The sequence below is a fragment of the Hyla sarda genome, unplaced genomic scaffold (genome assembly GCF_029499605.1).
Source record: "Hyla sarda isolate aHylSar1 unplaced genomic scaffold, aHylSar1.hap1 scaffold_2099, whole genome shotgun sequence".
Taxonomy (NCBI): Eukaryota; Metazoa; Chordata; class Amphibia; order Anura; family Hylidae; genus Hyla; species Hyla sarda.
The window spans coordinates 26,270-53,871 of NW_026608763.1; the positions used below are offsets into that span (position 1 = coordinate 26,270).

Genomic DNA, 27,602 nt, shown 5'->3' on the forward strand with positions numbered 1-27,602 from the left:
AAAAAGAAGAAAAAGAAGAATAATACGCCCAGAAAAGAGGCGAAAAGGAGAAAAACGTAAAAAAACGTGAAAAAAAAGTAAGAGGAAGAGAAGGGAAAAAAAGGTGGAAATGGGTTTAAAAGTGATTTCGGCGGAGAAATATATATATATATATATATATATATATATATATATATATATATATGCGCACACACACACATAGATATAAACGTATTCTCCGTTGAGATATTGCAGCCGCTGCTGTGTCCAGGCCCAGGAGCCTTAGCACTGTGCTGTGATGTCACTCAATACCACTGACATCACTAGGTGTAAACAACATCTCTCCTTTGCTGTGTATGTGACTATGGAGCTGTTTGGTGATGTCGTCTATTACGGCCTTCATAGAAGCAACAGGAGATTGTTGCATCCATCTTGAACCCTCAGAACTACAGTGCTATGATGTCACTCACTTCCACAGGCCTTGCAGAGTGTGAACAACAACAACCCAGCTTTGTTGTGTATGTAACCAAAGGGATTTGTGATGTCACCTAGAACCTTCACAGCAGCGACAGCTTTATGAGGAGCATCAGCACTGCTCTGCCTGAGCAGAACCATCACCGCCATAGGTTGTCAAATAACCCGGATTTAACCCACACAGGTAAGTCCAATGGGGTGCAGGCATGTCCTCTATGCTTACAGCTTCCCGTGGGTGTTGGTTTGATACCGTTTGGGGACAGCCAAGGAGGCATCTGCAGGCAACAAAGGTAGGTGTGTGCTTGTGTGTGTGTTTCCTATGCAGATCCTAAGCCCAGTGTCACATGCAAGTAGGAGGAGTAAGAAGGGTTCCTGGCAAATCCGGGTTATGGATTGCATTTAAAAAGGCCCCGTGGGAGTGCAATGGGCCCCTGTCTTGCTGCTTAGCAATAATGGTATGGGTTTAGGTTCTGCTGTGTGTACTGGTGGTTGACTGCCCCCCAGCCCAGAGTGTGCATGGAAAATTGTCTGGCAGCCTCCCTGACAGCAAGCAGTGATAGTGCCCATGAAGGGGACCTTGTTGGGCCCGCCCCTTTCACGGTTATCGCTTCTCGGCCTTTTGGCTAAGATCAAGTGTAGTATCTGTTCTTATCAGTTTAATATCTGATACGTCCCCTATCTGGGGACCATATATTAAATGGATTTTTGAGAACGGGGGCCGATTTCGAAGCTTGCTTCCGTCGCCCTATGCATTGACCCGATATGGCAGTATCTTCGGGTACAGTGCACCACCCCCTTACAGGGTTAAAAAGAAAGATTCCTACTTTCATTGCTACCTGCTTGCTGGCTAGCCAGCTAGCCAGCCCTGTGGGCCTTGCTGCTGCTGCAGCCAAAAAACAAAAGGTGGTGCTGCTGCTGCTTCTGCTGCTTCTGCTTCTGCTTGTGTCTGGCCCCTGTTGGAGCGTCCAGGCACAGGACTTCTGCTGCTGCTGACTAAATGGCCTCCTTAATTGGATCATTTGAGTAGCCAGCACACCTGTGCAGGTAGGGCATGACATGATAGGCAGCTGCCTTGATAGCGGGTGGGTGCTGAATGTTCCTAATTGACAAAATAAGATTAATGCTTATGAAGAAATATAAAATCTCATCCCTTCCCCAATATCGCGCCACACCCCTACCCCTTAATTCCCTGGTTGAACGTGATGGACATATGTCTTTTTTCGACCGTACTAACTATGTAACTATGTAACATAACATGGGGGGGGGGGGGGGTCTCCTGGCTGTTCACACAGGTGTGTCATTGCTGTACATTGACCATGCATTGCTTCTGTGGTATTGCAAAGGCAAAGACAAATGCTTCCAGCCATCCATTGCACTAATGGATTGGTCATCAGCTGGCTGTCTATGTCCCGCATCAATATAGACCAAAGTACAGAGGGTTAGGCTATGCTATTGTGCACCTACCTGATGCATCAGAAGGTGCGAGGCCCTTGCTAAATTCTGTGCACAGACTTTGAGATCTATGCTTTAGACTGTATCTAAACCTGCTCCAACATGGACTGACATTCTGGCCTACTTTCAGCCGATGCGACTTGTCTGTCGCTGAACAGTCGCTTTTTATGTATTCAGCACCTATGTATAATGTTGTAAAAATGCTCTAGAAGCTAAAGTCGCAGAAATGTCACACATATTTGGCCTGCAACTTTCTGTGCGACAAATTCAGACAGGAAAAATCAGTATAAATCCTTAGAAAATTATCCCCCAGTGTCTCCATCTGCTGGCGGTATTGAATAAGCATTGCTGCACTGATGGGGTATGCATTAGACGAAAAAAAAGAAGAAAAAGAAGAATAATACGCCCAGAAAAGAGGCGAAAAGGAGAAAAACGTAAAAAAACGTGAAAAAAAAGTAAGAGGAAGAGAAGGGAAAAAAAGGTGGAAATGGGTTTAAAAGTGATTTCGGCGGAGAATATATATATATATATATATATATATATATATATATATATGCGCACACACACACATAGATATAAACGTATTCTCCGTTGAGATATTGCAGCCGCTGCTGTGTCCAGGCCCAGGAGCCTTAGCACTGTGCTGTGATGTCACTCAATACCACTGACATCACTAGGTGTAAACAACATCTCTCCTTTGCTGTGTATGTGACTATGGAGCTGTTTGGTGATGTCGTCTATTACGGCCTTCATAGAAGCAACAGGAGATTGTTGCATCCATCTTGAACCCTCAGAACTACAGTGCTATGATGTCACTCACTTCCACAGGCCTTGCAGAGTGTAAACAACAACAACCCAGCTTTGTTGTGTATGTAACCAAAGGGATTTGTGATGTCACCTAGAACCTTCACAGCAGCGACAGCTTTATGAGGAGCATCAGCACTGCTCTGCCTGAGCAGAACCATCACCGCCATAGGTTGTTAAATAACCCGGATTTAACCCACACAGGTAAGTCCAATGGGGTGCAGGCATGTCCTCTATGCTTACAGCTTCCCGTGGGTGTTGGTTTGATACCGTTTGGGGACAGCCAAGGAGGCATCTGCAGGCAACAAAGGTAGGTGTGTGCTTGTGTGTGTGTTTCCTATGCAGATCCTAAGCCCAGTGTCACATGCAAGTAGGAGGAGTAAGAAGGGTTCCTGGCAAATCCGGGTTATGGATTGCATTTAAAAAGGCCCCGTGGGAGTGCAATGGGCCCCTGTCTTGCTGCTTAGCAATAATGGTATGGGTTTAGGTTCTGCTGTGTGTACTGGTGGTTGACTGCCCCCCAGCCCAGAGTGTGCATGGAAAATTGTCTGGCAGCCTCCCTGACAGCAAGCAGTGATAGTGCCCATGAAGGGGACCTTGTTGGGCCCGCCCCTTTCACGGTTATCGCTTCTCGGCCTTTTGGCTAAGATCAAGTGTAGTATCTGTTCTTATCAGTTTAATATCTGATACGTCCCCTATCTGGGGACCATATATTAAATGGATTTTTGAGAACGGGGGCCGATTTCGAAGCTTGCTTCCGTCGCCCTATGCATTGACCCGATATGGCAGTATCTTCGGGTACAGTGCACCACCCCCTTACAGGGTTAAAAAGAAAGATTCCTACTTTCATTGCTACCTGCTTGCTTGCTGGCTAGCCAGCTAGCCAGCCCTGTGGGCCTTGCTGCTGCTGCAGCCAAAAAACAAAAGGTGGTGCTGCTGCTGCTTCTGCTGCTTCTGCTTCTGCTTGTGTCTGGCCCCTGTTGGAGCGTCCAGGCACAGGACTTCTGCTGCTGCCGACTAAATGGCCTCCTTAATTGGATCATTTGAGTAGCCAGCACACCTGTGCAGGTAGGGCATGACATGATAGGCAGCTGCCTTGATAGCGGGTGGGTGCTGAATGTTCCTAATTGACAAAATAAGATTAATGCTTATGAAGAAATATAAAATCTCATCCCTTCCCCAATATCGCGCCACACCCCTACCCCTTAATTCCCTGGTTGAACGTGATGGACATATGTCTTTTTTCGACCGTACTAACTATGTAACTATGTAACATAACATGGGGGGGGGGGGGGGTCTCCTGGCTGTTCACACAGGTGTGTCATTGCTGTACATTGACCATGCATTGCTTCTGTGGTATTGCAAAGGCAAAGACAAATGCTTCCAGCCATCCATTGCACTAATGGATTGGTCATCAGCTGGCTGTCTATGTCCCGCATCAATATAGACCAAAGTACAGAGGGTTAGGCTATGCTATTGTGCACCTACCTGATGCATCAGAAGGTGCGAGGCCCTTGCTAAATTCTGTGCACAGACTTTGAGATCTATGCTTTAGACTGTATCTAAACCTGCTCCAACATGGACTGACATTCTGGCCTACTTTCAGCCGATGCGACTTGTCTGTCGCTGAACAGTCGCTTTTTATGTATTCAGCACCTATGTATAATGTTGTAAAAATGCTCTAGAAGCTAAAGTCGCAGAAATGTCACACATATTTGGCCTGCAACTTTCTGTGCGACAAATTCAGACAGGAAAAATCAGTATAAATCCTTAGAAAATTATCCCCCAGTGTCTCCATCTGCTGGCGGTATTGAATAAGCATTGCTGCACTGATGGGGTATGCATTAGACGAAAAAAAAGAAGAAAAAGAAGAATAATACGCCCAGAAAAGAGGCGAAAAGGAGAAAAACGTAAAAAAACGTGAAAAAAAAGTAAGAGGAAGAGAAGGGAAAAAAAGGTGGAAATGGGTTTAAAAGTGATTTCGGCGGAGAAATATATATATATATATATATATATATATATATATATATATATGCGCACACACACACATAGATATAAACGTATTCTCCGTTGAGATATTGCAGCCGCTGCTGTGTCCAGGCCCAGGAGCCTTAGCACTGTGCTGTGATGTCACTCAATACCACTGACATCACTAGGTGTAAACAACATCTCTCCTTTGCTGTGTATGTGACTATGGAGCTGTTTGGTGATGTCGTCTATTACGGCCTTCATAGAAGCAACAGGAGATTGTTGCATCCATCTTGAACCCTCAGAACTACAGTGCTATGATGTCACTCACTTCCACAGGCCTTGCAGAGTGTAAACAACAACAACCCAGCTTTGTTGTGTATGTAACCAAAGGGATTTGTGATGTCACCTAGAACCTTCACAGCAGCGACAGCTTTATGAGGAGCATCAGCACTGCTCTGCCTGAGCAGAACCATCACCGCCATAGGTTGTCAAATAACCCGGATTTAACCCACACAGGTAAGTCCAATGGGGTGCAGGCATGTCCTCTATGCTTACAGCTTCCCGTGGGTGTTGGTTTGATACCGTTTGGGGACAGCCAAGGAGGCATCTGCAGGCAACAAAGGTAGGTGTGTGCTTGTGTGTGTGTTTCCTATGCAGATCCTAAGCCCAGTGTCACATGCAAGTAGGAGGAGTAAGAAGGGTTCCTGGCAAATCCGGGTTATGGATTGCATTTAAAAAGGCCCCGTGGGAGTGCAATGGGCCCCTGTCTTGCTGCTTAGCAATAATGGTATGGGTTTAGGTTCTGCTGTGTGTACTGGTGGTTGACTGCCCCCCAGCCCAGAGTGTGCATGGAAAATTGTCTGGCAGCCTCCCTGACAGCAAGCAGTGATAGTGCCCATGAAGGGGACCTTGTTGGGCCCGCCCCTTTCACGGTTATCGCTTCTCGGCCTTTTGGCTAAGATCAAGTGTAGTATCTGTTCTTATCAGTTTAATATCTGATACGTCCCCTATCTGGGGACCATATATTAAATGGATTTTTGAGAACGGGGGCCGATTTCGAAGCTTGCTTCCGTCGCCCTATGCATTGACCCGATATGGCAGTATCTTCGGGTACAGTGCACCACCCCCTTACAGGGTTAAAAAGAAAGATTCCTACTTTCATTGCTACCTGCTTGCTGGCTAGCCAGCTAGCCAGCCCTGTGGGCCTTGCTGCTGCTGCAGCCAAAAAACAAAAGGTGGTGCTGCTGCTGCTTCTGCTGCTTCTGCTTCTGCTTGTGTCTGGCCCCTGTTGGAGCGTCCAGGCACAGGACTTCTGCTGCTGCTGACTAAATGGCCTCCTTAATTGGATCATTTGAGTAGCCAGCACACCTGTGCAGGTAGGGCATGACATGATAGGCAGCTGCCTTGATAGCGGGTGGGTGCTGAATGTTCCTAATTGACAAAATAAGATTAATGCTTATGAAGAAATATAAAATCTCATCCCTTCCCCAATATCGCGCCACACCCCTACCCCTTAATTCCCTGGTTGAACGTGATGGACATATGTCTTTTTTCGACCGTACTAACTATGTAACTATGTAACATAACATGGGGGGGGTCTCCTGGCTGTTCACACAGGTGTGTCATTGCTGTACATTGACCATGCATTGCTTCTGTGGTATTGCAAAGGCAAAGACAAATGCTTCCAGCCATCCATTGCACTAATGGATTGGTCATCAGCTGGCTGTCTATGTCCCGCATCAATATAGACCAAAGTACAGAGGGTTAGGCTATGCTATTGTGCACCTACCTGATGCATCAGAAGGTGCGAGGCCCTTGCTAAATTCTGTGCACAGACTTTGAGATCTATGCTTTAGACTGTATCTAAACCTGCTCCAACATGGACTGACATTCTGGCCTACTTTCAGCCGATGCGACTTGTCTGTCGCTGAACAGTCGCTTTTTATGTATTCAGCACCTATGTATAATGTTGTAAAAATGCTCTAGAAGCTAAAGTCGCAGAAATGTCACACATATTTGGCCTGCAACTTTCTGTGCGACAAATTCAGACAGGAAAAATCAGTATAAATCCTTAGAAAATTATCCCCCAGTGTCTCCATCTGCTGGCGGTATTGAATAAGCATTGCTGCACTGATGGGGTATGCATTAGACGAAAAAAAAGAAGAAAAAGAAGAATAATACGCCCAGAAAAGAGGCGAAAAGGAGAAAAACGTAAAAAAACGTGAAAAAAAAGTAAGAGGAAGAGAAGGGAAAAAAAGGTGGAAATGGGTTTAAAAGTGATTTCGGTGGAGAAATATATATATATATATATATATATATATATATATATATATATATATATATATATATATGCGCACACACACACATAGATATAAACGTATTCTCCGTTGAGATATTGCAGCCGCTGCTGTGTCCAGGCCCAGGAGCCTTAGCACTGTGCTGTGATGTCACTCAATACCACTGACATCACTAGGTGTAAACAACATCTCTCCTTTGCTGTGTATGTGACTATGGAGCTGTTTGGTGATGTCGTCTATTACGGCCTTCATAGAAGCAATAGGAGATTGTTGCATCCATCTTGAACCCTCAGAACTACAGTGCTATGATGTCACTCACTTCCACAGGCCTTGCAGAGTGTAAACAACAACAACCCAGCTTTGTTGTGTATGTAACCATAGGGATTTGTGATGTCACCTAGAACCTTCACAGCAGCGACAGCTTTATGAGGAGCATCAGCACTGCTCTGCCTGAGCAGAACCATCACCGCCATAGGTTGTCAAATAACCCGGATTTAACCCACACAGTTAAGTCCAATGGGGTGCAGGCATGTCCTCTATGCTTACAGCTTCCCGTGGGTGTTGGTTTGATACCGTTTGGGGACAGCCAAGGAGGCATCTGCAGGCAACAAAGGTAGGTGTGTGCTTGTGTGTGTGTTTCCTATGCAGATCCTAAGCCCAGTGTCACATGCAAGTAGGAGGAGTAAGAAGGGTTCCTGGCAAATCCGGGTTATGGATTGCATTTAAAAAGGCCCCGTGGGAGTGCAATGGGCCCCTGTCTTGCTGCTTAGCAATAATGGTATGGGTTTAGGTTCTGCTGTGTGTACTGGTGGTTGACTGCCCCCCAGCCCAGAGTGTGCATGGAAAATTGTCTGGCAGCCTCCCTGACAGCAAGCAGTGATAGTGCCCATGAAGGGGACCTTGTTGGGCCCGCCCCTTTCACGGTTATCGCTTCTCGGCCTTTTGGCTAAGATCAAGTGTAGTATCTGTTCTTATCAGTTTAATATCTGATACGTCCCCTATCTGGGGACCATATATTAAATGGATTTTTGAGAACGGGGGCCGATTTCGAAGCTTGCTTCCGTCGCCCTATGCATTGACCCGATATGGCAGTATCTTCGGGTACAGTGCACCACCCCCTTACAGGGTTAAAAAGAAAGATTCCTACTTTCATTGCTACCTGCTTGCTTGCTGGCTAGCCAGCTAGCCAGCCCTGTGGGCCTTGCTGCTGCTGCAGCCAAAAAACAAAAGGTGGTGCTGCTGCTGCTTCTGCTGCTTCTGCTTCTGCTTGTGTCTGGCCCCTGTTGGAGCGTCCAGGCACAGGACTTCTGCTGCTGCCGACTAAATGGCCTCCTTAATTGGATCATTTGAGTAGCCAGCACACCTGTGCAGGTAGGGCATGACATGATAGGCAGCTGCCTTGATAGCGGGTGGGTGCTGAATGTTCCTAATTGACAAAATAAGATTAATGCTTATGAAGAAATATAAAATCTCATCCCTTCCCCAATATCGCGCCACACCCCTACCCCTTAATTCCCTGGTTGAACGTGATGGACATATGTCTTTTTTCGACCGTACTAACTATGTAACTATGTAACATAACATGGGGGGGGGGGGGGGTCTCCTGGCTGTTCACACAGGTGTGTCATTGCTGTACATTGACCATGCATTGCTTCTGTGGTATTGCAAAGGCAAAGACAAATGCTTCCAGCCATCCATTGCACTAATGGATTGGTCATCAGCTGGCTGTCTATGTCCCGCATCAATATAGACCAAAGTACAGAGGGTTAGGCTATGCTATTGTGCACCTACCTGATGCATCAGAAGGTGCGAGGCCCTTGCTAAATTCTGTGCACAGACTTTGAGATCTATGCTTTAGACTGTATCTAAACCTGCTCCAACATGGACTGACATTCTGGCCTACTTTCAGCCGATGCGACTTGTCTGTCGCTGAACAGTCGCTTTTTATGTATTCAGCACCTATGTATAATGTTGTAAAAATGCTCTAGAAGCTAAAGTCGCAGAAATGTCACACATATTTGGCCTGCAACTTTCTGTGCGACAAATTCAGACAGGAAAAATCAGTATAAATCCTTAGAAAATTATCCCCCAGTGTCTCCATCTGCTGGCGGTATTGAATAAGCATTGCTGCACTGATGGGGTATGCATTAGACGAAAAAAAAGAAGAAAAAGAAGAATAATACGCCCAGAAAAGAGGCGAAAAGGAGAAAAACGTAAAAAAACGTGAAAAAAAAGTAAGAGGAAGAGAAGGGAAAAAAAGGTGGAAATGGGTTTAAAAGTGATTTCGGCGGAGAAATATATATATATATATATATATATATATATATATATATATATGCGCACACACACACATAGATATAAACGTATTCTCCGTTGAGATATTGCAGCCGCTGCTGTGTCCAGGCCCAGGAGCCTTAGCACTGTGCTGTGATGTCACTCAATACCACTGACATCACTAGGTGTAAACAACATCTCTCCTTTGCTGTGTATGTGACTATGGAGCTGTTTGGTGATGTCGTCTATTACGGCCTTCATAGAAGCAACAGGAGATTGTTGCATCCATCTTGAACCCTCAGAACTACAGTGCTATGATGTCACTCACTTCCACAGGCCTTGCAGAGTGTAAACAACAACAACCCAGCTTTGTTGTGTATGTAACCAAAGGGATTTGTGATGTCACCTAGAACCTTCACAGCAGCGACAGCTTTATGAGGAGCATCAGCACTGCTCTGCCTGAGCAGAACCATCACCGCCATAGGTTGTCAAATAACCCGGATTTAACCCACACAGGTAAGTCCAATGGGGTGCAGGCATGTCCTCTATGCTTACAGCTTCCCGTGGGTGTTGGTTTGATACCGTTTGGGGACAGCCAAGGAGGCATCTGCAGGCAACAAAGGTAGGTGTGTGCTTGTGTGTGTGTTTCCTATGCAGATCCTAAGCCCAGTGTCACATGCAAGTAGGAGGAGTAAGAAGGGTTCCTGGCAAATCCGGGTTATGGATTGCATTTAAAAAGGCCCCGTGGGAGTGCAATGGGCCCCTGTCTTGCTGCTTAGCAATAATGGTATGGGTTTAGGTTCTGCTGTGTGTACTGGTGGTTGACTACCCCCCAGCCCAGAGTGTGCATGGAAAATTGTCTGGCAGCCTCCCTGACAGCAAGCAGTGATAGTGCCCATGAAGGGGACCTTGTTGGGCCCGCCCCTTTCACGGTTATCGCTTCTCGGCCTTTTGGCTAAGATCAAGTGTAGTATCTGTTCTTATCAGTTTAATATCTGATACGTCCCCTATCTGGGGACCATATATTAAATGGATTTTTGAGAACGGGGGCCGATTTCGAAGCTTGCTTCCGTCGCCCTATGCATTGACCCGATATGGCAGTATCTTCGGGTACAGTGCACCACCCCCTTACAGGGTTAAAAAGAAAGATTCCTACTTTCATTGCTACCTGCTTGCTGGCTAGCCAGCTAGCCAGCCCTGTGGGCCTTGCTGCTGCTGCAGCCAAAAAACAAAAGGTGGTGCTGCTGCTGCTTCTGCTGCTTCTGCTTGTGTCTGGCCCCTGTTGGAGCGTCCAGGCACAGGACTTCTGCTGCTGCTGACTAAATGGCCTCCTTAATTGGATCATTTGAGTAGCCAGCACACCTGTGCAGGTAGGGCATGACATGATAGGCAGCTGCCTTGATAGCGGGTGGGTGCTGAATGTTCCTAATTGACAAAATAAGATTAATGCTTATGAAGAAATATAAAATCTCATCCCTTCCCCAATATCGCGCCACACCCCTACCCCTTAATTCCCTGGTTGAACGTGATGGACATATGTCTTTTTTCGACCGTACTAACTATGTAACTATGTAACATAACATGGGGGGGGGGGGGGGGGGGGGTCTCCTGGCTGTTCACACAGGTGTGTCATTGCTGTACATTGACCATGCATTGCTTCTGTGGTATTGCAAAGGCAAAGACAAATGCTTCCAGCCATCCATTGCACTAATGGATTGGTCATCAGCTGGCTGTCTATGTCCCGCATCAATATAGACCAAAGTACAGAGGGTTAGGCTATGCTATTGTGCACCTACCTGATGCATCAGAAGGTGCGAGGCCCTTGCTAAATTCTGTGCACAGACTTTGAGATCTATACTTTAGACTGTATCTAAACCTGCTCCAACATGGACTGACATTCTGGCCTACTTTCAGCCGATGCGACTTGTCTGTCGCTGAACAGTCGCTTTTTATGTATTCAGCACCTATGTATAATGTTGTAAAAATGCTCTAGAAGCTAGCTAAAGTCGCAGAAATGTCACACATATTTGGCCTGCAACTTTCTGTGCGACAAATTCAGACAGGAAAAATCAGTATAAATCCTTAGAAAATTATCCCCCAGTGTCTCCATCTGCTGGCGGTATTGAATAAGCATTGCTGCACTGATGGGGTATGCATTAGACGAAAAAAAAGAAGAAAAAGAAGAATAATACGCCCAGAAAAGAGGCGAAAAGGAGAAAAAACGTAAAAAAAACGTGAAAAAAAAGTAAGAGGAAGAGAAGGGAAAAAAAGGTGGAAATGGGTTTAAAAGTGATTTCGGTGGAGAAATATATATATATATATATATATATATATATATATATATATATATATATATGCGCACACACACACATAGATATAAACGTATTCTCCGTTGAGATATTGCAGCCGCTGCTGTGTCCAGGCCCAGGAGCCTTAGCACTGTGCTGTGATGTCACTCAATACCACTGACATCACTAGGTGTAAACAACATCTCTCCTTTGCTGTGTATGTGACTATGGAGCTGTTTGGTGATGTCGTCTATTACGGCCTTCATAGAAGCAATAGGAGATTGTTGCATCCATCTTGAACCCTCAGAACTACAGTGCTATGATGTCACTCACTTCCACAGGCCTTGCAGAGTGTAAACAACAACAACCCAGCTTTGTTGTGTATGTAACCATAGGGATTTGTGATGTCACCTAGAACCTTCACAGCAGCGACAGCTTTATGAGGAGCATCAGCACTGCTCTGCCTGAGCAGAACCATCACCGCCATAGGTTGTCAAATAACCCGGATTTAACCCACACAGTTAAGTCCAATGGGGTGCAGGCATGTCCTCTATGCTTACAGCTTCCCGTGGGTGTTGGTTTGATACCGTTTGGGGACAGCCAAGGAGGCATCTGCAGGCAACAAAGGTAGGTGTGTGCTTGTGTGTGTGTTTCCTATGCAGATCCTAAGCCCAGTGTCACATGCAAGTAGGAGGAGTAAGAAGGGTTCCTGGCAAATCCGGGTTATGGATTGCATTTAAAAAGGCCCCGTGGGAGTGCAATGGGCCCCTGTCTTGCTGCTTAGCAATAATGGTATGGGTTTAGGTTCTGCTGTGTGTACTGGTGGTTGACTGCCCCCCAGCCCAGAGTGTGCATGGAAAATTGTCTGGCAGCCTCCCTGACAGCAAGCAGTGATAGTGCCCATGAAGGGGACCTTGTTGGGCCCGCCCCTTTCACGGTTATCGCTTCTCGGCCTTTTGGCTAAGATCAAGTGTAGTATCTGTTCTTATCAGTTTAATATCTGATACGTCCCCTATCTGGGGACCATATATTAAATGGATTTTTGAGAACGGGGGCCGATTTCGAAGCTTGCTTCCGTCGCCCTATGCATTGACCCGATATGGCAGTATCTTCGGGTACAGTGCACCACCCCCTTACAGGGTTAAAAAGAAAGATTCCTACTTTCATTGCTACCTGCTTGCTGGCTAGCCAGCTAGCCAGCCCTGTGGGCCTTGCTGCTGCTGCAGCCAAAAAACAAAAGGTGGTGCTGCTGCTGCTTCTGCTGCTTCTGCTTCTGCTTGTGTCTGGCCCCTGTTGGAGCGTCCAGGCACAGGACTTCTGCTGCTGCTGACTAAATGGCCTCCTTAATTGGATCATTTGAGTAGCCAGCACACCTGTGCAGGTAGGGCATGACATGATAGGCAGCTGCCTTGATAGCGGGTGGGTGCTGAATGTTCCTAATTGACAAAATAAGATTAATGCTTATGAAGAAATATAAAATCTCATCCCTTCCCCAATATCGCGCCACACCCCTACCCCTTAATTCCCTGGTTGAACGTGATGGACATATGTCTTTTTTCGACCGTACTAACTATGTAACTATGTAACATAACATGGGGGGGGGGGGGGGGGTCTCCTGGCTGTTCACACAGGTGTGTCATTGCTGTACATTGACCATGCATTGCTTCTGTGGTATTGCAAAGGCAAAGACAAATGCTTCCAGCCATCCATTGCACTAATGGATTGGTCATCAGCTGGCTGTCTATGTCCCGCATCAATATAGACCAAAGTACAGAGGGTTAGGCTATGCTATTGTGCACCTACCTGATGCATCAGAAGGTGCGAGGCCCTTGCTAAATTCTGTGCACAGACTTTGAGATCTATACTTTAGACTGTATCTAAACCTGCTCCAACATGGACTGACATTCTGGCCTACTTTCAGCCGATGCGACTTGTCTGTCGCTGAACAGTCGCTTTTTATGTATTCAGCACCTATGTATAATGTTGTAAAAATGCTCTAGAAGCTAAAGTCGCAGAAATGTCACACATATTTGGCCTGCAACTTTCTGTGCGACAAATTCAGACAGGAAAAATCAGTATAAATCCTTAGAAAATTATCCCCCAGTGTCTCCATCTGCTGGCGGTATTGAATAAGCATTGCTGCACTGATGGGGTATGCATTAGACGAAAAAAAAGAAGAAAAAGAAGAATAATACGCCCAGAAAAGAGGCGAAAAGGAGAAAAACGTAAAAAAAACGTGAAAAAAAAGTAAGAGGAAGAGAAGGGAAAAAAAGGTGGAAATGGGTTTAAAAGTGATTTTGGCGGAGAAATATATATATATATATATATATATATATATATATATATATATATATACGCGCACACACACACATATATATAAACGTATTCTCCGTTGAGATATTGCAGCCGCTGCTGTGTCCAGGCCCAGGAGCCTTAGCACTGTGCTGTGATGTCACTCAATACCACTGACATCACTAGGTGTAAACAACATCTCTCCTTTGCTGTGTATGTGACTATGGAGCTGTTTGGTGATGTCGTCTATTATGGCCTTCATAGAAGCAACAGGAGATTGTTGCATCCATCTAGAACCCTCAGAACTACAGTGCTATGATGTCACTCACTTCCACAGGCCTTGCAGAGTGTAAACAACAACAACCCAGCTTTGTTGTGTATGTAACCATAGGGATTTGTGATGTCACCTAGAACCTTCACAGCAGCGACAGCTTTATGAGGAGCATCAGCACTGCTCTGCCTGAGCAGAACCATCACCGCCATAGGTTGTCAAATAACCCGGATTTAACCCACACAGGTAAGTCCAATGGGGTGCAGGCATGTCCTCTATGCTTACAGCTTCCCGTGGGTGTTGGTTTGATACCGTTTGGGGACAGCCAAGGAGGCATCTGCAGGCAACAAAGGTAGGTGTGTGCTTGTGTGTGTGTTTCCTATGCAGATCCTAAGCCCAGTGTCACATGCAAGTAGGAGGAGTAAGAAGGGTTCCTGGCAAATCCGGGTTATGGATTGCATTTAAAAAGGCCCCGTGGGAGTGCAATGGGCCCCTGTCTTGCTGCTTAGCAATAATGGCATGGGTTTAGGTTCTGCTGTGTGTACTGGTGGTTGACTGCCCCCCAGCCCAGAGTGTGCATGGAAAATTGTCTGGCAGCCTCCCTGACAGCAAGCAGTGATAGTGCCCATGAATGGGACCTTGTTGGGCCCGCCCCTTTCACGGTTATCGCTTCTCGGCCTTTTGGCTAAGATCAAGTGTAGTATCTGTTCTTATCAGTTACTACTCGGCCTTTTGGCTAAGATCAAGTGTAGTATCTGTTCTTATCAGTTTTTCATGCCGGTGGACAGTAACGCCGGTATGGGGCTGGTGGGGATGGGTGCTGCATGGAGGATGCAGGTGTACCAGGGCTTTCCGGGGCTGGTTCTGAGGAATCAGCTCGACGGCTGCCCCGATGTGACCTGTTCCCTCCGGGTCTCGCCATGAGGCTGAGAGGGTCTAGAGCCGAGGTACTTTTGTGCCTCGGGGAGTGGTGACCCCGAGGTGCCGAAACTCACTGGGAGGATAGGCTCACTGAGTTGAAGCACGGGCACCATAATCTCTTCACCTTGTGGCACTCACCTCTTGATTCCCGGCCTTCTGGCTAGGATCAGAGAAATTTTTATAGATCCGGCCGGATGTCCGGGCAGTATATCTGCACACATTCACTTATTTATTTCTTTTTTGTCTCACTGTGTCACTTTTTGCGTGTTGTGTGTTCACAGGATTGGTCAGGATGCGGTAGCCCTTCTGGGTGTCCCTCCTGGCGGTCTAGGGGAGGTGTGTGTGGCCATTAGGTTCCGCACCTCCCTGCAAACACCCCGGGTACTCCTGCTTTGGCAGGGTACCTACCGTAATCGGCTCTGCGGGCAGATACCTTGGCTAACGCCAAGGGGGATGCCGGGAGCATTTGTGGTCCCCTAGTAGCTTCGGCGAAAAGGGACATCGAACCTGGAACCTCGCAGGTACCTTTTGGTCCGGAGGCGAAGGGTAAGGTTTGTTGGGGGGCCTCTCTCCTATCGGAGAAGGGCTTGCGATAGACCGCATCCTTTGTGCACGTTTTTTTAGTGTAACACGTTTGCACTTTTTCTTGCACTTTGGGTGAATCGAAAGCACGTTCCTCGGCTTTAGATAAAAAAAAAAAAAAAAATCTGTTCTTATCAGTTTAATATCTGATACGTCCCCTATCTGGGGACCATATATTAAATGGATTTTTGAGAACGGGGGCCGATTTCGAAGCTTGCTTCCGTCGCCCTATGCATTGACCCGATATGGCAGTATCTTCGGGTACAGTGCACCACCCCCTTACAGGGTTAAAAAGAAAGATTCCTACTTTCATTGCTACCTGCTTGCTGGCTAGCCAGCTAGCCAGCCCTGTGGGCCTTGCTGCTGCTGCAGCCAAAAAACAAAAGGTGGTGCTGCTGCTTCTGCTGCTTCTGCTTGTGTCTGGCCGCTGTTGGAGCGTCCAGGCACAGGACTTCTGCTGCTGCTGACTAAATGGCCTCCTTAATTGGATCATTTGAGTAGCCAGCACACCTGTGCAGGTAGGGCATGACATGATAGGCAGCTGCCTTGATAGCGGGTGGGTGCTGAATGTTCCTAATTGACAAAATAAGATTAATGCTTATGAAGAAATATAAAATCTCATCCCTTCCCCAATATCGCGCCACACCCCTACCCCTTAATTCCCTGGTTGAACTTGATGGACATATGTCTTTTTTCGACCGTACTAACTATGTAACTATGTAACATAACATGGGGGGGGGGGGGGGGGTGTCTCCTGGCTGTTCACACAGGTGTGTCATTGCTGTACATTGACCATGCATTGCTTCTGTGGTATTGCAAAGGCAAAGACAAATGCTTCCAGCCATCCATTGCACTAATGGATTGGTCATCAGCTGGCTGTCTATGTCCCGCATCAATATAGACCAAAGTACAGAGGGTTAGGCTATGCTATTGTGCACCTACCTGATGCATCAGAAGGTGCGAGGCCCTTGCTAAATTCTGTGCACAGACTTTGAGATCTATACTTTAGACTGTATCTAAACCTGCTCCAACATGGACTGACATTCTGGCCTACTTTCAGCCGATGCGACTTGTCTGTCGCTGAACAGTCGCTTTTTATGTATTCAGCACCTATGTATAATGTTGTAAAAATGCTCTAGAAGCTAAAGTCGCAGAAATGTCACACATATTTGGCCTGCAACTTTCTGTGCGACAAATTCAGACAGGAAAAATCAGTATAAATCCTTAGAAAATTATCCCCCAGTGTCTCCATCTGCTGGCGGTATTGAATAAGCATTGCTGCACTGATGGGGTATGCATTAGACGAAAAAAAAGAAGAAAAAGAAGAATAATACGCCCAGAAAAGAGGCGAAAAGGAGAAAAACGTAAAAAAACGTGAAAAAAAAGTAAGAGGAAGAGAAGGGAAAAAAAGGTGGAAATGGGTTTAAAAGTGATTTCGGCGGAGAAATATATATATATATATATATATATATACGCGCACACACACACATATATATAAACGTATTCTCCGTTGAGATATTGCAGCCGCTGCTGTGTCCAGGCCCAGGAGCCTTAGCACTGTGCTGTGATGTCACTCAATACCACTGACATCACTAGGTGTAAACAACATCTCTCCTTTGCTGTGTATGTGACTATGGAGCTGTTTGGTGATGTCGTCTATTATGGCCTTCATAGAAGCAACAGGAGATTGTTGCATCCATCTAGAACCCTCAGAACTACAGTGCTATGATGTCACTCACTTCCACAGGCCTTGCAGAGTGTAAACAACAACAACCCAGCTTTGTTGTGTATGTAACCATAGGGATTTGTGATGTCACCTAGAACCTTCACAGCAGCGACAGCTTTATGAGGAGCATCAGCACTGCTCTGCCTGAGCAGAACCATCACCGCCATAGGTTGTCAAATAACCCGGATTTAACCCACACAGGTAAGTCCAATGGGGTGCAGGCATGTCCTCTATGCTTACAGCTTCCCGTGGGTGTTGGTTTGATACCGTTTGGGGACAGCCAAGGAGGCATCTGCAGGCAACAAAGGTAGGTGTGTGCTTGTGTGTGTGTTTCCTATGCAGATCCTAAGCCCAGTGTCACATGCAAGTAGGAGGAGTAAGAAGGGTTCCTGGCAAATCCGGGTTATGGATTGCATTTAAAAAGGCCCCGTGGGAGTGCAATGGGCCCCTGTCTTGCTGCTTAGCAATAATGGTATGGGTTTAGGTTCTGCTGTGTGTACTGGTGGTTGACTGCCCCCCAGCCCAGAGTGTGCATGGAAAATTGTCTGGCAGCCTCCCTGACAGCAAGCAGTGATAGTGCCCATGAAGGGGACCTTGTTGGGCCCGCCCCTTTCACGGTTATCGCTTCTCGGCCTTTTGGCTAAGATCAAGTGTAGTATCTGTTCTTATCAGTTTAATATCTGATACGTCCCCTATCTGGGGACCATATATTAAATGGATTTTTGAGAACGGGGGCCGATTTCGAAGCTTGCTTCCGTCGCCCTATGCATTGACCCGATATGGCAGTATCTTCGGGTACAGTGCACCACCCCCTTACAGGGTTAAAAAGAAAGATTCCTACTTTCATTGCTACCTGCTTGCTGGCTAGCCAGCTAGCCAGCCCTGTGGGCCTTGCTGCTGCTGCAGCCAAAAAACAAAAGGTGGTGCTGCTGCTTCTGCTTCTTCTGCTTGTGTCTGGCCGCTGTTGGAGCGTCCAGGCACAGGACTTCTGCTGCTGCTGACTAAATGGCCTCCTTAATTGGATCATTTGAGTAGCCAGCACACCTGTGCAGGTAGGGCATGACATGATAGGCAGCTGCCTTGATAGCGGGTGGGTGCTGAATGTTCCTAATTGACAAAATAAGATTAATGCTTATGAAGAAATATAAAATCTCATCCCTTCCCCAATATCGCGCCACACCCCTACCCCTTAATTCCCTGGTTGAACTTGATGGACATATGTCTTTTTTCGACCGTACTAACTATGTAACTATGTAACATAACATGGGGGGGGGGGGGGGGGGTCTCCTGGCTGTTCACACAGGTGTGTCATTGCTGTACATTGACCATGCATTGCTTCTGTGGTATTGCAAAGGCAAAGACAAATGCTTCCAGCCATCCATTGCACTAATGGATTGGTCATCAGCTGGCTGTCTATGTCCCGCATCAATATAGACCAAAGTACAGAGGGTTAGGCTATGCTATTGTGCACCTACCTGATGCATCAGAAGGTGCGAGGCCCTTGCTAAATTCTGTGCACAGACTTTGAGATCTATACTTTAGACTGTATCTAAACCTGCTCCAACATGGACTGACATTCTGGCCTACTTTCAGCCGATGCGACTTGTCTGTCGCTGAACAGTCGCTTTTTATGTATTCAGCACCTATGTATAATGTTGTAAAAATGCTCTAGAAGCTAAAGTCGCAGAAATGTCACACATATTTGGCCTGCAACTTTCTGTGCGACAAATTCAGACAGGAAAAATCAGTATAAATCCTTAGAAAATTATCCCCCAGTGTCTCCATCTGCTGGCGGTATTGAATAAGCATTGCTGCACTGATGGGGTATGCATTAGACGAAAAAAAAGAAGAAAAAGAAGAATAATACGCCCAGAAAAGAGGCGAAAAGGAGAAAAACGTAAAAAAACTTGAAAAAAAAGTAAGAGGAAGAGAAGGGAAAAAAAGGTGGAAATGGGTTTAAAAGTGATTTCGGCGGAGAAATATATATATATATATATATATATATATATATATATATATATATATACGCGCACACACACACATATATATAAACGTATTCTCCGTTGAGATATTGCAGCCGCTGCTGTGTCCAGGCCCAGGAGCCTTAGCACTGTGCTGTGATGTCACTCAATACCACTGACATCACTAGGTGTAAACAACATCTCTCCTTTGCTGTGTATGTGACTATGGAGCTGTTTGGTGATGTCGTCTATTATGGCCTTCATAGAAGCAACAGGAGATTGTTGCATCCATCTAGAACCCTCAGAACTACAGTGCTATGATGTCACTCACTTCCACAGGCCTTGCAGAGTGTAAACAACAACAACCCAGCTTTGTTGTGTATGTAACCATAGGGATTTGTGATGTCACCTAGAACCTTCACAGCAGCGACAGCTTTATGAGGAGCATCAGCACTGCTCTGCCTGAGCAGAACCATCACCGCCATAGGTTGTCAAATAACCCGGATTTAACCCACACAGGTAAGTCCAATGGGGTGCAGGCATGTCCTCTATGCTTACAGCTTCCCGTGGGTGTTGGTTTGATACCGTTTGGGGACAGCCAAGGAGGCATCTGCAGGCAACAAAGGTAGGTGTGTGCTTGTGTGTGTGTTTCCTATGCAGATCCTAAGCCCAGTGTCACATGCAAGTAGGAGGAGTAAGAAGGGTTCCTGGCAAATCCGGGTTATGGATTGCATTTAAAAAGGCCCCGTGGGAGTGCAATGGGCCCCTGTCTTGCTGCTTAGCAATAATGGTATGGGTTTAGGTTCTGCTGTGTGTACTGGTGGTTGACTGCCCCCCAGCCCAGAGTGTGCATGGAAAATTGTCTGGCAGCCTCCCTGAGAGCAAGCAGTGATAGTGCCCATGAAGGGGACCTTGTTGGGCCCGCCCCTTTCACGGTTATTGCTTCTCGGCCTTTTGGCTAAGATCAAGTGTAGTATCTGTTCTTATCAGTTTAATATCTGATACGTCCCCTATCTGGGGACCATATATTAAATGGATTTTTGAGAACGGGGGCCGATTTCGAAGCTTGCTTCCGTCGCCCTATGCATTGACCCGATATGGCAGTATCTTCGGGTACAGTGCACCACCCCCTTACAGGGTTAAAAAGAAAGATTCCTACTTTCATTGCTACCTGCTTGCTGGCTAGCCAGCTAGCCAGCCCTGTGGGCCTTGCTGCTGCTGCAGCCAAAAAACAAAAGGTGGTGCTGCTGCTTCTGCTGCTTCTGCTTGTGTCTGGCCGCTGTTGGAGCGTCCAGGCACAGGACTTCTGCTGCTGCTGACTAAATGGCCTCCTTAATTGGATCATTTGAGTAGCCAGCACACCTGTGCAGGTAGGGCATGACATGATAGGCAGCTGCCTTGATAGCGGGTGGGTGCTGAATGTTCCTAATTGACAAAATAAGATTAATGCTTATGAAGAAATATAAAATCTCATCCCTTCCCCAATATCGCGCCACACCCCTACCCCTTAATTCCCTGGTTGAACTTGATGGACATATGTCTTTTTTCGACCGTACTAACTATGTAACTATGTAACATAACATGGGGGGGGGGGGGGGTCTCCTGGCTGTTCACACAGGTGTGTCATTGCTGTACATTGACCATGCATTGCTTCTGTGGTATTGCAAAGGCAAAGACAAATGCTTCCAGCCATCCATTGCACTAATGGATTGGTCATCAGCTGGCTGTCTATGTCCCGCATCAATATAGACCAAAGTACAGAGGGTTAGGCTATGCTATTGTGCACCTACCTGATGCATCAGAAGGTGCGAGGCCCTTGCTAAATTCTGTGCACAGACTTTGAGATCTATACTTTAGACTGTATCTAAACCTGCTCCAACATGGACTGACATTCTGGCCTACTTTCAGCCGATGCGACTTGTCTGTCGCTGAACAGTCGCTTTTTATGTATTCAGCACCTATGTATAATGTTGCAAAAATGCTCTAGAAGCTAAAGTCGCAGAAATGTCACACATATTTGGCCTGCAACTTTCTGTGCGACAAATTCAGACAGGAAAAATCAGTATAAATCCTTAGAAAATTATCCCCCAGTGTCTCCATCTGCTGGCGGTATTGAATAAGCATTGCTGCACTGATGGGGTATGCATTAGACGAAAAAAAAGAAGAAAAAGAAGAATAATACGCCCAGAAAAGAGGCGAAAAGGAGAAAAACGTAAAAAAACGTGAAAAAAAAGTAAGAGGAAGAGAAGGGAAAAAAAGGTGGAAATGGGTTTAAAAGTGATTTCGGCGGAGAAATATATATATATATATATATATATATATATATATATATATATATATACGCGCACACACACACATATATATAAACGTATTCTCCGTTGAGATATTGCAGCCGCTGCTGTGTCCAGGCCCAGGAGCCTTAGCACTGTGCTGTGATGTCACTCAATACCACTGACATCACTAGGTGTAAACAACATCTCTCCTTTGCTGTGTATGTGACTATGGAGCTGTTTGGTGATGTCGTCTATTATGGCCTTCATAGAAGCAACAGGAGATTGTTGCATCCATCTAGAACCCTCAGAACTACAGTGCTATGATGTCACTCACTTCCACAGGCCTTGCAGAGTGTAAACAACAACAACCCAGCTTTGTTGTGTATGTAACCATAGGGATTTGTGATGTCACCTAGAACCTTCACAGCAGCGACAGCTTTATGAGGAGCATCAGCACTGCTCTGCCTGAGCAGAACCATCACCGCCATAGGTTGTCAAATAACCCGGATTTAACCCACACAGGTAAGTCCAATGGGGTGCAGGCATGTCCTCTATGCTTACAGCTTCCCGTGGGTGTTGGTTTGATACCGTTTGGGGACAGCCAAGGAGGCATCTGCAGGCAACAAAGGTAGGTGTGTGCTTGTGTGTGTGTTTCCTATGCAGATCCTAAGCCCAGTGTCACATGCAAGTAGGAGGAGTAAGAAGGGTTCCTGGCAAATCCGGGTTATGGATTGCATTTAAAAAGGCCCCGTGGGAGTGCAATGGGCCCCTGTCTTGCTGCTTAGCAATAATGGTATGGGTTTAGGTTCTGCTGTGTGTACTGGTGGTTGACTGCCCCCCAGCCCAGAGTGTGCATGGAAAATTGTCTGGCAGCCTCCCTGACAGCAAGCAGTGATAGTGCCCATGAAGGGGACCTTGTTGGGCCCGCCCCTTTCACGGTTATCGCTTCTCGGCCTTTTGACTAAGATCAAGTGTAGTATCTGTTCTTATCAGTTTAATATCTGATACGTCCCCTATCTGGGGACCATATATTAAATGGATTTTTGAGAACGGGGGCCGATTTCGAAGCTTGCTTCCGTCGCCCTATGCATTGACCCGATATGGCAGTATCTTCGGGTACAGTGCACCACCCCCTTACAGGGTTAAAAAGAAAGATTCCTACTTTCATTGCTACCTGCTTGCTGGCTAGCCAGCTAGCCAGCCCTGTGGGCCTTGCTGCTGCTGCAGCCAAAAAACAAAAGGTGGTGCTGCTGCTTCTGCTGCTTCTGCTTGTGTCTGGCCGCTGTTGGAGCGTCCAGGCACAGGACTTCTGCTGCTGCTGACTAAATGGCCTCCTTAATTGGATCATTTGAGTAGCCAGCACACCTGTGCAGGTAGGGCATGACATGATAGGCAGCTGCCTTGATAGCGGGTGGGTGCTGAATGTTCCTAATTGACAAAATAAGATTAATGCTTATGAAGAAATATAAAATCTCATCCCTTCCCCAATATCGCGCCACACCCCTACCCCTTAATTCCCTGGTTGAACTTGATGGACATATGTCTTTTTTCGACCGTACTAACTATGTAACTATGTAACATAACATGGGGGGGGGGGGGGGGGGTCTCCTGGCTGTTCACACAGGTGTGTCATTGCTGTACATTGACCATGCATTGCTTCTGTGGTATTGCAAAGGCAAAGACAAATGCTTCCAGCCATCCATTGCACTAATGGATTGGTCATCAGCTGGCTGTCTATGTCCCGCATCAATATAGACCAAAGTACAGAGGGTTAGGCTATGCTATTGTGCACCTACCTGATGCATCAGAAGGTGCGAGGCCCTTGCTAAATTCTGTGCACAGACTTTGAGATCTATACTTTAGACTGTATCTAAACCTGCTCCAACATGGACTGACATTCTGGCCTACTTTCAGCCGATGCGACTTGTCTGTCGCTGAACAGTCGCTTTTTATGTATTCAGCACCTATGTATAATGTTGTAAAAATGCTCTAGAAGCTAAAGTCGCAGAAATGTCACACATATTTGGCCTGCAACTTTCTGTGCGACAAATTCAGACAGGAAAAATCAGTATAAATCCTTAGAAAATTATCCCCCAGTGTCTCCATCTGCTGGCGGTATTGAATAAGCATTGCTGCACTGATGGGGTATGCATTAGACGAAAAAAAAGAAGAAAAAGAAGAATAATACGCCCAGAAAAGAGGCGAAAAGGAGAAAAACGTAAAAAAACGTGAAAAAAAAGTAAGAGGAAGAGAAGGGAAAAAAAGGTGGAAATGGGTTTAAAAGTGATTTCGGCGGAGAATATATATATATATATATATATATATATATATATATATATATATATATACGCGCACACACACACATATATATAAACGTATTCTCCGTTGAGATATTGCAGCCGCTGCTGTGTCCAGGCCCAGGAGCCTTAGCACTGTGCTGTGATGTCACTCAATACCACTGACATCACTAGGTGTAAACAACATCTCTCCTTTGCTGTGTATGTGACTATGGAGCTGTTTGGTGATGTCGTCTATTATGGCCTTCATAGAAGCAACAGGAGATTGTTGCATCCATCTAGAACCCTCAGAACTACAGTGCTATGATGTCACTCACTTCCACAGGCCTTGCAGAGTGTAAACAACAACAACCCAGCTTTGTTGTGTATGTAACCATAGGGATTTGTGATGTCACCTAGAACCTTCACAGCAGCGACAGCTTTATGAGGAGCATCAGCACTGCTCTGCCTGAGCAGAACCATCACCGCCATAGGTTGTCAAATAACCCGGATTTAACCCACACAGGTAAGTCCAATGGGGTGCAGGCATGTCCTCTATGCTTACAGCTTCCCGTGGGTGTTGGTTTGATACCGTTTGGGGACAGCCAAGGAGGCATCTGCAGGCAACAAAGGTAGGTGTGTGCTTGTGTGTGTGTTTCCTATGCAGATCCTAAGCCCAGTGTCACATGCAAGTAGGAGGAGTAAGAAGGGTTCCTGGCAAATCCGGGTTATGGATTGCATTTAAAAAGGCCCCGTGGGAGTGCAATGGGCCCCTGTCTTGCTGCTTAGCAATAATGGTATGGGTTTAGGTTCTGCTGTGTGTACTGGTGGTTGACTGCCCCCCAGCCCAGAGTGTGCATGGAAAATTGTCTGGCAGCCTCCCTGACAGCAAGCAGTGATAGTGCCCATGAAGGGGACCTTGTTGGGCCCGCCCCTTTCACGGTTATCGCTTCTCGGCCTTTTGGCTAAGATCAAGTGTAGTATCTGTTCTTATCAGTTTAATATCTGATACGTCCCCTATCTGGGGACCATATATTAAATGGATTTTTGAGAACGGGGGCCGATTTCGAAGCTTGCTTCCGTCGCCCTATGCATTGACCCGATATGGCAGTATCTTCGGGTACAGTGCACCACCCCCTTACAGGGTTAAAAAGAAAGATTCCTACTTTCATTGCTACCTGCTTGCTGGCTAGCCAGCTAGCCAGCCCTGTGGGCCTTGCTGCTGCTGCAGCCAAAAAACAAAAGGTGGTGCTGCTGCTTCTGCTGCTTCTGCTTGTGTCTGGCCGCTGTTGGAGCGTCCAGGCACAGGACTTCTGCTGCTGCTGACTAAATGGCCTCCTTAATTGGATCATTTGAGTAGCCAGCACACCTGTGCAGGTAGGGCATGACATGATAGGCAGCTGCCTTGATAGCGGGTGGGTGCTGAATGTTCCTAATTGACAAAATAAGATTAATGCTTATGAAGAAATATAAAATCTCATCCCTTCCCCAATATCGCGCCACACCCCTACCCCTTAATTCCCTGGTTGAACTTGATGGACATATGTCTTTTTTCGACCGTACTAACTATGTAACTATGTAACATAACATGGGGGGGGGGGGGGTCTCCTGGCTGTTCACACAGGTGTGTCATTGCTGTACATTGACCATGCATTGCTTCTGTGGTATTGCAAAGGCAAAGACAAATGCTTCCAGCCATCCATTGCACTAATGGATTGGTCATCAGCTGGCTGTCTATGTCCCGCATCAATATAGACCAAAGTACAGAGGGTTAGGCTATGCTATTGTGCACCTACCTGATGCATCAGAAGGTGCGAGGCCCTTGCTAAATTCTGTGCACAGACTTTGAGATCTATACTTTAGACTGTATCTAAACCTGCTCCAACATGGACTGACATTCTGGCCTACTTTCAGCCGATGCGACTTGTCTGTCGCTGAACAGTCGCTTTTTATGTATTCAGCACCTATGTATAATGTTGTAAAAATGCTCTAGAAGCTAAAGTCGCAGAAATGTCACACATATTTGGCCTGCAACTTTCTGTGCGACAAATTCAGACAGGAAAAATCAGTATAAATCCTTAGAAAATTATCCCCCAGTGTCTCCATCTGCTGGCGGTATTGAATAAGCATTGCTGCACTGATGGGGTATGCATTAGACGAAAAAAAAGAAGAAAAAGAAGAATAATACGCCCAGAAAAGAGGCGAAAAGGAGAAAAACGTAAAAAAACGTGAAAAAAAAGTAAGAGGAAGAGAAGGGAAAAAAAGGTGGAAATGGGTTTAAAAGTGATTTCGGCGGAGAAATATATATATATATATATATATATATATATATATATATATATATATACGCGCACACACACACATATATATAAACGTATTCTCCGTTGAGATATTGCAGCCGCTGCTGTGTCCAGGCCCAGGAGCCTTAGCACTGTGCTGTGATGTCACTCAATACCACTGACATCACTAGGTGTAAACAACATCTCTCCTTTGCTGTGTATGTGACTATGGAGCTGTTTGGTGATGTCGTCTATTATGGCCTTCATAGAAGCAACAGGAGATTGTTGCATCCATCTAGAACCCTCAGAACTACAGTGCTATGATGTCACTCACTTCCACAGGCCTTGCAGAGTGTAAACAACAACAACCCAGCTTTGTTGTGTATGTAACCATAGGGATTTGTGATGTCACCTAGAACCTTCACAGCAGCGACAGCTTTATGAGGAGCATCAGCACTGCTCTGCCTGAGCAGAACCATCACCGCCATAGGTTGTCAAATAACCCGGATTTAACCCACACAGGTAAGTCCAATGGGGTGCAGGCATGTCCTCTATGCTTACAGCTTCCCGTGGGTGTTGGTTTGATACCGTTTGGGGACAGCCAAGGAGGCATCTGCAGGCAACAAAGGTAGGTGTGTGCTTGTGTGTGTGTTTCCTATGCAGATCCTAAGCCCAGTGTCACATGCAAGTAGGAGGAGTAAGAAGGGTTCCTGGCAAATCCGGGTTATGGATTGCATTTAAAAAGGCCCCGTGGGAGTGCAATGGGCCCCTGTCTTGCTGCTTAGCAATAATGGTATGGGTTTAGGTTCTGCTGTGTGTACTGGTGGTTGACTGCCCCCCAGCCCAGAGTGTGCATGGAAAATTGTCTGGCAGCCTCCCTGACAGCAAGCAGTGATAGTGCCCATGAAGGGGACCTTGTTGGGCCCGCCCCTTTCACGGTTATCGCTTCTCGGCCTTTTGGCTAAGATCAAGTGTAGTATCTGTTCTTATCAGTTTAATATCTGATACGTCCCCTATCTGGGGACCATATATTAAATGGATTTTTGAGAACGGGGGCCGATTTCGAAGCTTGCTTCCGTCGCCCTATGCATTGACCCGATATGGCAGTATCTTCGGGTACAGTGCACCACCCCCTTACAGGGTTAAAAAGAAAGATTCCTACTTTCATTGCTACCTGCTTGCTGGCTAGCCAGCTAGCCAGCCCTGTGGGCCTTGCTGCTGCTGCAGCCAAAAAACAAAAGGTGGTGCTGCTGCTTCTGCTGCTTCTGCTTGTGTCTGGCCGCTGTTGGAGCGTCCAGGCACAGGACTTCTGCTGCTGCTGACTAAATGGCCTCCTTAATTGGATCATTTGAGTAGCCAGCACACCTGTGCAGGTAGGGCATGACATGATAGGCAGCTGCCTTGATAGCGGGTGGGTGCTGAATGTTCCTAATTGACAAAATAAGATTAATGCTTATGAAGAAATATAAAATCTCATCCCTT

The 27,602-nt window shown here is 46.3% G+C and overlaps 12 non-coding genes and 1 pseudogene across 12 annotated transcripts; all 13 read left to right on the plus strand.

The window, feature by feature from the left end:
* Nucleotides 1–1,056: 1,056 nt before the first annotated feature.
* Nucleotides 1,057–1,247, plus strand: LOC130319079 (U2 spliceosomal RNA). The gene has a single exon (XR_008865481.1). It is a non-coding gene; the product is annotated as a U2 spliceosomal RNA (small nuclear RNA).
* A 2,085-nt stretch (nt 1,248–3,332) lies between these two features.
* LOC130319080 (U2 spliceosomal RNA) lies at nt 3,333–3,523 on the plus strand. Its single transcript, XR_008865482.1, has one exon. It is a non-coding gene; the product is annotated as a U2 spliceosomal RNA (small nuclear RNA).
* A 2,092-nt stretch (nt 3,524–5,615) lies between these two features.
* Nucleotides 5,616–5,806, plus strand: LOC130319081 (U2 spliceosomal RNA). Its single transcript, XR_008865483.1, has one exon. It is a non-coding gene; the product is annotated as a U2 spliceosomal RNA (small nuclear RNA).
* A 2,097-nt stretch (nt 5,807–7,903) lies between these two features.
* Nucleotides 7,904–8,094, plus strand: LOC130319082 (U2 spliceosomal RNA). The gene has a single exon (XR_008865484.1). It is a non-coding gene; the product is annotated as a U2 spliceosomal RNA (small nuclear RNA).
* A 2,092-nt stretch (nt 8,095–10,186) lies between these two features.
* Nucleotides 10,187–10,377, plus strand: LOC130319084 (U2 spliceosomal RNA). The gene has a single exon (XR_008865486.1). It is a non-coding gene; the product is annotated as a U2 spliceosomal RNA (small nuclear RNA).
* Nucleotides 10,378–12,479: 2,102 nt separating this feature from the next.
* Nucleotides 12,480–12,670, plus strand: LOC130319085 (U2 spliceosomal RNA). The gene has a single exon (XR_008865487.1). It is a non-coding gene; the product is annotated as a U2 spliceosomal RNA (small nuclear RNA).
* Nucleotides 12,671–14,767: 2,097 nt separating this feature from the next.
* LOC130319093 (U2 spliceosomal RNA) lies at nt 14,768–14,875 on the plus strand (annotated as a pseudogene).
* An 824-nt stretch (nt 14,876–15,699) lies between these two features.
* Nucleotides 15,700–15,882, plus strand: LOC130319092 (U2 spliceosomal RNA). Its single transcript, XR_008865493.1, has one exon. It is a non-coding gene; the product is annotated as a U2 spliceosomal RNA (small nuclear RNA).
* A 2,069-nt stretch (nt 15,883–17,951) lies between these two features.
* On the plus strand, nt 17,952–18,142 carry LOC130319087 (U2 spliceosomal RNA). The gene has a single exon (XR_008865488.1). It is a non-coding gene; the product is annotated as a U2 spliceosomal RNA (small nuclear RNA).
* A 2,088-nt stretch (nt 18,143–20,230) lies between these two features.
* LOC130319090 (U2 spliceosomal RNA) lies at nt 20,231–20,421 on the plus strand. The gene has a single exon (XR_008865491.1). It is a non-coding gene; the product is annotated as a U2 spliceosomal RNA (small nuclear RNA).
* Nucleotides 20,422–22,506: 2,085 nt separating this feature from the next.
* LOC130319091 (U2 spliceosomal RNA) lies at nt 22,507–22,697 on the plus strand. Its single transcript, XR_008865492.1, has one exon. It is a non-coding gene; the product is annotated as a U2 spliceosomal RNA (small nuclear RNA).
* A 2,089-nt stretch (nt 22,698–24,786) lies between these two features.
* LOC130319088 (U2 spliceosomal RNA) lies at nt 24,787–24,977 on the plus strand. Its single transcript, XR_008865489.1, has one exon. It is a non-coding gene; the product is annotated as a U2 spliceosomal RNA (small nuclear RNA).
* Nucleotides 24,978–27,061: 2,084 nt separating this feature from the next.
* On the plus strand, nt 27,062–27,252 carry LOC130319089 (U2 spliceosomal RNA). Its single transcript, XR_008865490.1, has one exon. It is a non-coding gene; the product is annotated as a U2 spliceosomal RNA (small nuclear RNA).
* The last annotated feature ends 350 nt before the right edge of the window (nt 27,253–27,602 follow it).